Source organism: Globicephala melas, unplaced genomic scaffold (genome assembly GCF_963455315.2).
Source record: "Globicephala melas unplaced genomic scaffold, mGloMel1.2 SCAFFOLD_80, whole genome shotgun sequence".
NCBI classification, from domain to species: Eukaryota; Metazoa; Chordata; class Mammalia; order Artiodactyla; family Delphinidae; genus Globicephala; species Globicephala melas.
Genome location: NW_027207256.1, coordinates 317,126 through 329,810, shown reverse-complemented (window position 1 = coordinate 329,810; position 12,685 = coordinate 317,126).

Genomic DNA, 12,685 nt, shown 5'->3' with positions numbered 1-12,685 from the left:
CCCTAAAGCGCTGCGGTACCCTCACCTGGACCCTAAACCGTCCCCGTCCCCTAACCCTAACCCTAGCCCGAACCCTAACCCTAACCCTTCCCCGAACTCTGACCCTCACCCGTCCCCAATCCTAACCCGTACGCTGAGACTAACACACGCCCTCACACGTACGCTCCCCCTAAAGTGTTGTCGTACCCTCACCTGGACCCTAAACCGTCCCCGTCCCCTAACCCTAACCCTAGCCCGAACCCTAACCCTAACCCTTCCCTGAAGCCTGACCCTCACCCGTCCCCTAATCCTAACCCATACGCTGACACTAACCCGCGCCCTCACACGTACGCTCCCCCTAAAGCGTTGTCGTACCCTCACCTGGACCCTAAACCGTCCCCGTCCCCTAACCCTAACCCTAGCCCGAACCCTAACCCTAACCCTTCCCCGAACCCTGACCCTCACCCGTCCCCAATCCTAACCTGTACGCTGAGACTAACACACGCCATCACACGTACGCTCCCCCTAAAGTGTTGTCGTACCCTCACCTGGACCCTAAACCGTCCCCGGCCCCTAACCCTAACCCTAGCCCGAACCCTAAGCCTAACCCTTCCCCGAAGCCTGAACCTCACCCGTCCCCTAATCCTAACCCGTACGCTGACACTAACCCGCGCTCTCACACGTACGCTCCCCCTAAATTGTTGTCGTACCCTCACCTGGACCCTAAAGCGTCCCCGTCCCCTAACCCTAACCCTAGCCCGAACCCTAACCCTAACCCTTCCCCGAAGCCTGACCCTCACCCGTCCCCTAATCCTAACCCGTACGCTGACACTAACCCGCGCCCTCACAGTTACGCTCCCCCTAAAACGTTGTCGTACCCTCACCTGGACCCTAAACCGTCCCCGTCCCCTAACCCTAGCCCGAACCCTAAACCTAACCCTTCACCGAAGCCTGAACCTCACCCGTCCCCTAATCCTAACCCGTACTCTGAAACTAACCCGCGCCCTCACACGTACGCTCCCCCTAAAGCGTTGTCGTACCCTCACCTGGACCCTAAACCGTCCCCGTCCCCTAACCCTAACCCTAGCCCGAACCCTAACCCTAACCCTTTCCCGAAGCCTGACCCTCACCCGTCCCCTAATCCTAACCCGTACGCTGACACTAACCCGCGCCCTCACACGTACGCTCCCCCTAAAGCGTTGTCGTACCCTCCCCTCGACCCTAAACCGTCCCCGTCCCCTAACCCTAACCCTAGCCCGAACCCTAACCCTAACCCTTCCCCGAAGCCTGACCCTCACCCGTCCCCTAATCCTAACCCGTACGCTTACGCTAACCCGCGCCCTCACACGTACGCTCCCCCTAAAGCACTGTCGTACCCTCACCTGGACCCTAAACCGTCCCCATCCCCTAACCCTAACCCTAGCCCGAACCCTAATCCTAACCCTTCCCCGAAGCCTGACCCTCACCCGTCCCCTAATCCTAACCCGTACGCTGACACTAACCCGCACCCTCACACGTACGCTCCCCCTAAAGCGTTGTCGTACCCTCACCTGGACCCAAACCGTCCCCGTACCCTAACCCTAACCCTAGCCCGAACCCTAACCCTAACCCTTCCCCGAAGCCTGACCCTCACCCGTCCCCTAATCCTAACACGTACGCTGACGCTAATCCGCGCCCTCACACGTACACTCCGCCTTAACCGTTGTCGTACCCTCACCTGGACCCTAAACCGTCCCCGTCCCCTAACCCTAACCCTAGCCCGAACCCTAACCCTAACCCTTCCCCGAAGCCTGACCCTCACCCGTCCCCTAATCCTAACCCGTACGCTGAGACTAACACGCGCCCTCACACGTACGCTCCCCCTAAAGCGTTGTCGTACCCTCACCTGGACCCTAAACCGTCCCCGTCCCCTAACTCTAACCCTAGCCCGAACCCTAACCCTAACCCTTCCCCGAAGCCTGACCCTGACCCGTCCCCTAATCCTAACCCGTACGCTGACACTAACCCGCGCCCTCACACGTACGCTCCCCCTAAAGCGTTGTCGTACCCTCACCTGCACCCTAAACCGTCCCCGTCCCCTAACCCTAACCCTAGCCCGAACCCTAACCCTAAACCTTCCCCGAAGCCTGACCGTCACCCATCCCCTAATCCTAACCCGTACGCTGACACTAACCCGCGCCCTCACACTTACGCTCCCCCTAAAGCGTGGTCGTACCCTCACCTGGACCCTAAACAGTCCCCGTCCCCTAACCCTAACCCTAGCCCGAACCCTAACCCTAACCCTTCCCCGAAGCCTGACCCTCACCCGTCCCCTAATCCTAACCCGTACACTGACACTAACCCAGGCCCTCACACGTACGCTCCCCCTAAAGCGTTGTCGTACCCTCACCTGGACCCTAAACCGTCCCCGTCCCCTAAGCCTAACCCTAGCCCGAACCCTAACCCTAACCCTTCCCCGAAGCCTGACCCTCACCCGTCCCCTAATCCTAACCCGTACGCTGACACTAACCCGCGCCCTCACACGTACGCTCCACCTAAAGCGATGTCGTACCCTCACCTGGACCCTAAACCGTCCCCGTCCCCTAACCCTAACCCTAGCCCGAACCCTAAACCTAACCCTTCCCCGAAGCCTGACCCTCACCCGTCCCCTAATCCTAACCCGTACGCTGACGCTAACCCACGCCCTCACACGTACACTCCCTCTAAAGCACTGTCGTACCCTCACCTGGACCCTAAACCGTCCCCGTCCCCTAACCCTAACCCTAGCCCGAACCCTAACCCTAACCCTTCCCCGAAGCCTGACCCTCACCCGTCACCTAATCCTAACCCGTACGCTGACACTAACTCGTGCCCTCACACGTACGCTCCCCCTAAAGCGTTGTCGTACCCTCACCTGGACCCTAAACCGTCCCCGTACCCTAACCCTAACCCTAGCCCGAACCCTAACCCTAACCCTTCCCCGAAGCCTGACCCTCACCCGTCCCCTAATCCTAACCCGTACGCTGAGACTAACACGCGCCCTCACACGTACGCTCCCCCTAAAGCGTTGTCGTACCCTCACCTGGACCCTAAACCGTCCCCGTCCCCTAACCCTAACCCTAGCCCGAACCCTAACCCTAACCCTTCCCCGAAGCCTGACCCTCACCCGTCCCCTAATCCTAACCCGTACGCTGAGACTAACCCGCGCCCTCACACGTACGCTCCCCCTAAAGCGTTGTCGTACCCTCACCTGGACCCTAAACCGTCCCCGTCCCCTAACCCTAACCCTAGCCCGAACCCTAACCCTAACCCTTCCCCGAAGCCTGACCCTCACCCGTCCCCTAATCCTAACCCGTACACTGACACTAACCCGCGCCCTCACACGTACGCTCTCCCTAAAGAGTTGTCGTACCCTCACCTGGACCCTAAACCGTCCCCGTCCCCTAACCCTAACCCTAGCCCGAACCCTAACCCTAACCCTTCCCCGAAGCCTGACCCTCACCCGTCCCCTAATCAAAACCCGTACGCTGACACTAACCCGTACCCTCACACGTACGCTCCCCCTAAAGCGATGTCGTACCCTCACCTGGACCCTAAACCGTCCCCGTCCCCTAACCCTAACCCTAGCCCGAACCCTAACCCTAACACTTCCCCGAAGCCTGACCCTCACCCGTCCCCTAATCCTAACCCGTACGCTGACGCTAATCCGCGCCCTCACACGTACGCTCCCCCTAATGCGTGGTCGTACCCTCACCTGGACCCTAAACCGTCCCCGTCCCCTAACCCTAACCCTAGCCCGAACCCTAACCCTAACCCTTCCCCGAAGCCTGACCCTCACCCGTCCCCTAATCCTAAACCGTACGCTGAGTCTAACCCGCGACCTCACACGTACGCTCCCCCTAAAGCGTTGTCGTACCCTCACCTGGACCCTAAACCGTCCCCGTCCCCTAACCCTAACCCTAGCCCGAACCCTAACCCTAACCCTTCCCCGAAGCCTGACCCTCACCCGTCCCCTAATCCTAACCCGTACGCTGACACTAACCCGCGCCCTCACACGTACGCTCCCCCTAAAGCGTTGTCGTACCCTCACCTGGACCCTAAACCGTCCCCGTCCCCTAACCCTAACCCTAGCCCGAACCCTAACCCTAAACCTTCCCCGAAGCCTGACCCTCACCCGTCCCCTAATCCTAACCCGTACGCTGACACTAACCCGCGCCCTCACACGTACGCTCCCCCTAAATCGTTGTCGTACCCTCACCTGGACCCTAAACCGTCCCCGTCCCCTAACCCTAACCCTAGCCCGAACCCTAACCCTAACCCTTCCCTGAAGCCTGACCCTCACCCGTCCCCTAATCCTAACCCGTACACTGACACTAACCCACGCCCTCACACGTACGGTCCCCCTAAAGCGTTGTCGTACCCTCACCTGGACCCTAAACCGTCCCCGTCCCCTAACCCTAACCCTAGCCCGAACCCTAACCCTAACCCTTCCCCGAAGCCTGACCCTCACCCGTCCCCTAATCCTAACCCGTACGGTGACGCTAACCCGCGCCCTCACACGTACGCTCCCCCTAAAGCGTTTTCGTACCCTCACCTGGACCCTAAACCTTCCCCGTCCCCTAACCCTAACCCTAGCCCGAACCCTAACCCTAACCCTTCCCCGAAGCCTGACCCTCACCCGTCCCCTAATCCTAACCCGTACGCTGACGCTAACCCGCGCCCTCACACGTACGCTCCCCCTAAAGCGTTGTCGTACCCTCAGCTGGACCCTAAACCGTCCCCGTCCCCTAACCCTAACCCTAGCCCGAACCCTAACCCTAACCCTTCCCCGAAGCCTGACCCTCACCCGTCCCCTAATCCTAACCCGTACGCTGACGCTAAACCGCGCCCTCACACGTACGCTCCTCCTAAAGCGTTGTCGTACCCTCACCTGGACCCTAAACCGTCCCCGTCCCCTAACGCTAACCCTAGCCCGAACCCTAACCCTAACCCTTCCCCGAACCCTGACCCTCACCCGTCCCCTAATCCTAACCCGTACGCTGAGACTAACCCGCGCCCTCACACGTACGCTCCCCCTAAAGCGTTGTCGTACCCTCACCTGGACCCTAAACCGTCCCCGTCCCCTAACCCTAACCCTAGCCCGAACCCTAACCCTAAAGCTTCCCCGAAGCCTGACCCTCACCCGTCCCCTACTCCTAACCCGTACGCTGACACTAACCCGCGCCCTCACACGTACGCTCCCCCTAAAGCGTTGTCATACCCTCACCTGGACCCTAAACCGTCACCGTCCCCTAACCCTAACCCTAGCCCGAACCCTAACCCTAACCCTTCCCCGAAGCCTGACCCTCACCCGTCCCCTAATCCTAACCCGTACGCTGATACTAACACGCGCCCTCACACGTACGCTCCCCCTAAAGCGTTGTCGTACCCTCACCTGGACCCTAAACCGTCCCCGTCCCCTAACCCTAACCCTAGCCCGAACCCTAAACCTAACCCTTCCCCGAACCCTGACCCTCACCCGTCCCCTAATCCTAACCCGTACGCTGAGACTAACCCGCGCCCTCACACGTACGCTCCCCCTAAAGCGTTGTCGTACCCTCACCTGGACCCTAAACCGTCCCCGTCCCCTAACCCTAACCCTAGCCCGAACCCTAACCCTAAAGCTTCCCCGAAGCCTGACCCTCACCCGTCCCCTACTCCTAACCCGTACGCTGACACTAACCCGCGCCCTCACACGTACGCTCCCCCTAAAGCGTTGTCATACCCTCACCTGGACCCTAAACCGTCCCCGTCCCCTAACCCTAACCCTAGCCCGAACCCTAACCCTAAAACTTCCCCGAAGCCTGACCCTAACCCGTCCCCTAATCCTAACCCGTACGCTGACACTAACCCGCGCCCTCACACGTACGCTCCCCCTAAAGCGTTGTCATACCCTCACCTGGACCCTAAACCGTCCCCGTCCCCTAACCCTAACCCTAGCCCGAACCCTAACCCTAACCCTTCCCCGAAGCCTGACCCTCACCCGTCCCCTATTCCTAACCCGTACACTGACACTAACCCACGCCCTCACAAGTACGCTCCCCCTAAGGCGTTGTCGTACCCTCACCTGGACCCTAAACCGTCCCCGTCCCCTAACCCTAACCCTAGCCTGAACCCTAAACCTAACCCTTCCCCGAAGCCTGACCCTCACCCGTCCCCTAATCCTAACCCGTACGCTGACACTAACCCGCGCCCTCACACGTACGCTCCCCCTAAAGCGTTGTCGTACCCTCACCTGGACCCTAAACCGTCCCCGTCCCCTAACCCTAACCCTAGCCGAACCCTAACCCTAACCCGTCCCCGAAGCCTGACCCTCACCCGTCCCCTAATCCTAACCCGTACACTGACACTAACCCGCGCCCTCACACGTACGCTCCCCCTAAAGCGTTGTCGTACCCTCACCTGGACCCTAAACCGTCTCCGTCCCCTAACCCTAACCCTAGCCCGAACCCTAACCCTAACCCTTCCCCGAAGCCTGACCCTCACCCGTCCCCTAATCAAAACCCGTACGCTGACACTAACCTGCACCCTCACACGTACGCTCCCCCTAAAGCGATGTCGTACCCTCACCTGGACCCTAAACCGTCCCCGTCCCCTAACCCTAACCCTAGCCCGAACCCTAACCCTAACCCTTCCCCGAACCCTGACCCTCACCCGTCCCCTAATCCTAACCCGTACGCTGACGCTAATCAGCGCCCTCACACGTACGCTCCCCCTAATGCGTGGTCGTACCCTCACCTGGACCCTAAACCGTCCCCGTCCCCTAACCCTAAACCTAGCCCGAACCCTAACCCTAACCCTTCCCCGAAGCCTGACCCTCACCCGTCCCCTAATCCTAAACCGTACGCTGAGACTAACACGCGCCCTCACACGTACGCTCCCCCTAAAGCGTTGTCGTACCCTCACCTGGACCCTAAACCGTCCCCGTCCCCTAACCCTAACCCTAGCCCGAACCCTAACCCTAACCCTTCCCCGAAGCCTGACCCTCACCCGTCCCCTAATCCTACCCCGTACGCTGACACTAAACCGCGCCCTCACACGTACGCTCCCCCTAAAGCGTTGTCGTACCCTCACCTGGACCCTAAACCGTCCCCGTCCCCTAACCCTAACCCTAGCCCGAACCCTAACCCTAAACCTTCCCCGAAGCCTGACCCTCACCCGTCCCCTAATCCTAACCCGTACGCTGACACTAACCCGCGCCCTCACACGTACGCTCCCCTTAAAGCGTTGTCGTACCCTCACCTGGACCCTAAACCGTCCCCGTCCCCTAACCCTAACCCTAGCCCGAACCCTAACCCTAACCCTTCCCCGAACCCTGACCCTCACCCGTCCCCAATCCTAACCCGTACGCTGAGACTAACACACGCCCTCACACGTACGCTCCCCCTAAAGTGTTGTCGTACCCTCACCTGGACCCTAAACCGTCCCCGTCCCCTAACCCTAACCCTAGCCCGAACCCTAACCCTAACCCTTCCCTGAAGCCTGACCCTCACCCGTCCCCTAATCCTAACCCATACGCTGACACTAACCCGCGCCCTCACACGTACGCTCCCCCTAAAGCGTTGTCGTACCCTCACCTGGACCCTAAACCGTCCCCGTCCCCTAACCCTAACCCTAGCCCGAACCCTAACCCTAACCCTTCCCCGAACCCTGACCCTCACCCGTCCCCAATCCTAACCCGTACGCTGAGACTAACACGCGCCCTCACACGTACGCTCCCCCTAAAGTGTTGTCGTACCCTCACCTGGACCCTAAAGCGTCCCCGTCCCCTAACCCTAACCCTAGCCCGAACCCTAACCCTAACCCTTCCCCGAAGCCTGACCCTCACCCGTGCCCTAATCCTAAACCGTACGCTGACACTAACCCGCGCCCTCACAGTTACGCTCCGCCTAAAACGTTGTCGTACCCTCACCTGGACCCTAAACCGTCCCCGTCCCCTAACCCTAACCCTAGCCCGAACCCTAAACCTAACCCTTCCCCGAAGCCTGAACCTCACCCGTCCCCTAATCCTAACCCGTACGCTGAAACTAACCCGCGCCCTCACACGTACGCTCCCCCTAAAGCGTTGTCGTACCCTCACCTGGACCCTAAACCGTCCCCGTCCCCTAACCCTAACCCTAGCCCGAATCCTAACCCTAACCCTTTCCCGAAGCCTGACCCTCACCCGTCCCCTAATCCTAACCCGTACGCTGACACTAACCCACGCCCTCACACGTACGCTCCCCCTAAAGCGTTGTCGTACCCTCCCCTCGACCCTAAACCGTCCCCGTCCCCTAACCCTAACCCTAGCCCGAACCCTAACCCTAACCCTTCCCCGAAGCCTGACCCTCACCCGTCCCCTAATCCTAACCCGTACGCTTACGCTAACCCGCGCCCTCACACGTACGCTCCCCCTAAAGCACTGTCGTACCCTCACCTGGACCCTAAACCGTCCCCATCCCCTAACCCTAACCCTAGCCCGAACCCTAATCCTAACCCTTCCCCGAAGCCTGATCCTCACCCGTCCCCTAATCCTAACCCGTACGCTGACACTAACCCGCACCCTCACACGTACGCTCCCCCTAAAGCGTTGTCGTACCCTCACCTGGACCCAAACCGTCCCCGTACCCTAACCCTAACCCTAGCCCGAACCCTAACCCTAACCCTTCCCCGAAGCCGGACCCTCACCCGTCCCCTAATCCTAACCCGTACGCTGACGCTAATCCGCGCCCTCACACGTACACTCCGCCTTAACCGTTGTCGTACCCTCACCTGGACCCTAAACCGTCCCCGTCCCCTAACCCTAACCCTAGCCCGAACCCTAAACCTAACCCTTCCCCGAAGCCTGACCCTCACCCGTCCCCTAATCCTAACCCTTACGCTGACGCTAACCCGCGCCCTCACACGTACGCTCCCCCTAAAGCGCTGCGGTACCCTCACCTGGACCCTAAACCGTCCCCGTCCCCTAACCCTAACCCTAGCCCGAACCCTAACCCTAACCCTTCCCCGAACTCTGACCCTCACCCGTCCCCAATCCTAACCCGTACGCTGAGACTAACACACGCCCTCACACGTACGCTCCCCCTAAAGTGTTGTCGTACCCTCACCTGGACCCTAAACCGTCCCCGTCCCCTAACCCTAACCCTAGCCCGAACCCTAACCCTAACCCTTCCCTGAAGCCTGACCCTCACCCGTCCCCTAATCCTAACCCATACGCTGACACTAACCCGCGCCCTCACACGTACGCTCCCCCTAAAGCGTTGTCGTACCCTCACCTGGACCCTAAACCGTCCCCGTCCCCTAACCCTAACCCTAGCCCGAACCCTAACCCTAACCCTTCCCCGAACCCTGACCCTCACCCGTCCCCAATCCTAACCTGTACGCTGAGACTAACACACGCCATCACACGTACGCTCCCCCTAAAGTGTTGTCGTACCCTCACCTGGACCCTAAACCGTCCCCGGCCCCTAACCCTAACCCTAGCCCGAACCCTAAGCCTAACCCTTCCCCGAAGCCTGAACCTCACCCGTCCCCTAATCCTAACCCGTACGCTGACACTAACCCGCGCCCTCACACGTACGCTCCCCCTAAATTGTTGTCGTACCCTCACCTGGACCCTAAAGCGTCCCCGTCCCCTAACCCTAACCCTAGCCCGAACCCTAACCCTAACCCTTCCCCGAAGCCTGACCCTCACCCGTCCCCTAATCCTAACCCGTACGCTGACACTAACCCGCGCCCTCACAGTTACGCTCCCCCTAAAACGTTGTCGTACCCTCACCTGGACCCTAAACCGTCCCCGTCCCCTAACCCTAGCCCGAACCCTAAACCTAACCCTTCACCGAAGCCTGAACCTCACCCGTCCCCTAATCCTAACCCGTACTCTGAAACTAACCCGCGCCCTCACACGTACGCTCCCCCTAAAGCGTTGTCGTACCCTCACCTAGACCCTAAACCGTCCCCGTCCCCTAACCCTAACCCTAGCCCGAACCCTAACCCTAACCCTTTCCCGAAGCCTGACCCTCACCCGTCCCCTAATCCTAACCCGTACGCTTACGCTAACCCGCGCCCTCACACGTACGCTCCCCCTAAAGCACTGTCGTACCCTCACCTGGACCCTAAACCGTCCCCATCCCCTAACCCTAACCCTAGCCCGAACCCTAATCCTAACCCTTCCCCGAAGCCTGACCCTCACCCGTCCCCTAATCCTAACCCGTACGCTGACACTAACCCGCACCCTCACACGTACGCTCCCCCTAAAGCGTTGTCGTACCCTCACCTGGACCCAAACCGTCCCCGTACCCTAACCCTAACCCTAGCCCGAACCCTAACCCTAACCCTTCCCCGAAGCCTGACCCTCACCCGTCCCCTAATCCTAACCCGTACGCTGAGACTAACATGCGCCCTCACACGTACGCTCCCCCTAAAGCGTTGTCGTACCCTCACCTGGACCCTAAACCGTCCCCGTCCCCTAACTCTAACCCTAGCCCGAACCCTAACCCTAACCCTTCCCCGAAGCCTGACCCTGACCCGTCCCCTAATCCTAACCCGTACGCTGACACTAACCCGCGCCCTCACACGTACGCTCCCCCTAAAGCGTTGTCGTACCCTCACCTGCACCCTAAACCGTCCCCGTCCCCTAACCCTAACCCTAGCCCGAACCCTAACCCTAAACCTTCCCCGAAGCCTGACCGTCACCCATCCCCTAATCCTAACCCGTACGCTGACACTAACCCGCGCCCTCACACTTACGCTCCCCCTAAAGCGTGGTCGTACCCTCACCTGGACCCTAAACCGTCCCCGTCCCCTAACCCTAACCCTAGCCCGAACCCTAACCCTAACCCTTCCCCGAAGCCTGACCCTCACCCGTCCCCTAATCCTAACCCGTACACTGACACTAACCCAGGCCCTCACACGTACGCTCCCCCTAAAGCGTTGTCGTACCCTCACCTGGACCCTAAACCGTCCCCGTCCCCTAAGCCTAACCCTAGCCCGAACCCTAACCCTAACCCTTCCCCGAAGCCTGACCCTCACCCGTCCCCTAATCCTAACCCGTACGCTGACACTAACCCGCGCCCTCACACGTACGCTCCACCTAAAGCGATGTCGTACCCTCACCTGGACCCTAAACCGTCCCCGTCCCCTAACCCTAACCCTAGCCCGAACCCTAAACCTAACCCTTCCCCGAAGCCTGACCCTCACCCGTCCCCTAATCCTAACCCGTACGCTGACGCTAACCCACGCCCTCACACGTACACTCCCTCTAAAGCACTGTCGTACCCTCACCTGGACCCTAAACCGTCCCCGTCCCCTAACCCTAACCCTAGCCCGAACCCTAACCCTAACCCTTCCCCGAAGCCTGACCCTCACCCGTCACCTAATCCTAACCCGTACGCTGACACTAACTCGTGCCCTCACACGTACGCTCCCCCTAAAGCGTTGTCGTACCCTCACCTGGACCCTAAACCGTCCCCGTACCCTAACCCTAACCCTAGCCCGAACCCTAACCCTAACCCTTCCCCGAAGCCTGACCCTCACCCGTCCCCTAATCCTAACCCGTACGCTGAGACTAACACGCGCCCTCACACGTACGCTCCCCCTAAAGCGTTGTCGTACCCTCACCTGGACCCTAAACCGTCCCCGTCCCCTAACCCTAACCCTAGCCCGAACCCTAACCCTAACCCTTCCCCGAAGCCTGACCCTCACCCGTCCCCTAATCCTAACCCGTACGCTGAGACTAACCCGCGCCCTCACACGTACGCTCCCCCTAAAGCGTTGTCGTACCCTCACCTGGACCCTAAACCGTCCCCGTCCCCTAACCCTAACCCTAGCCCGAACCCTAACCCTAACCCTTCCCCGAAGCCTGACCCTCACCCGTCCCCTAATCCTAACCCGTACACTGACACTAACCCGCGCCCTCACACGTACGCTCTCCCTAAAGAGTTGTCGTACCCTCACCTGGACCCTAAACCGTCCCCGTCCCCTAACCCTAACCCTAGCCCGAACCCTAACCCTAACCCTTCCCCGAAGCCTGACCCTCACCCGTCCCCTAATCAAAACCCGTACGCTGACACTAACCCGTGCCCTCACACGTACGCTCCCCCTAAAGCGATGTCGTACCCTCACCTGGACCCTAAACCGTCCCCGTCCCCTAACCCTAACCCTAGCCCGAACCCTAACCCTAACACTTCCCCGAAGCCTGACCCTCACCCGTCCCCTAATCCTAACCCGTACGCTGACGCTAATCCGCGCCCTCACACGTACGCTCCCCCTAATGCGTGGTCGTACCCTCACCTGGACCCTAAACCGTCCCCGTCCCCTAACCCTAACCCTAGCCCGAACCCTAACCCTAACCCTTCCCCGAAGCCTGACCCTCACCCGTCCCCTAATCCTAAACCGTACGCTGAGTCTAACCCGCGACCTCACACGTACGCTCCCCCTAAAGCGTTGTCGTACCCTCACCTGGACCCTAAACCGTCCCCGTCCCCTAACCCTAACCCTAGCCCGAACCCTAACCCTAACCCTTCCCCGAAGCCTGACCCTCACCCGTCCCCTAATCCTAACCCGTACGCTGACACTAACCCGCGCCCTCACACGTACGCTCCCCCTAAAGCGTTGTCGTACCCTCACCTGGACCCTAAACCGTCCCCGTCCCCTAACCCTAACCCTAGCCCGAACCCTAACCCTAAACCTTCCCCGAAGCCTGACCCTC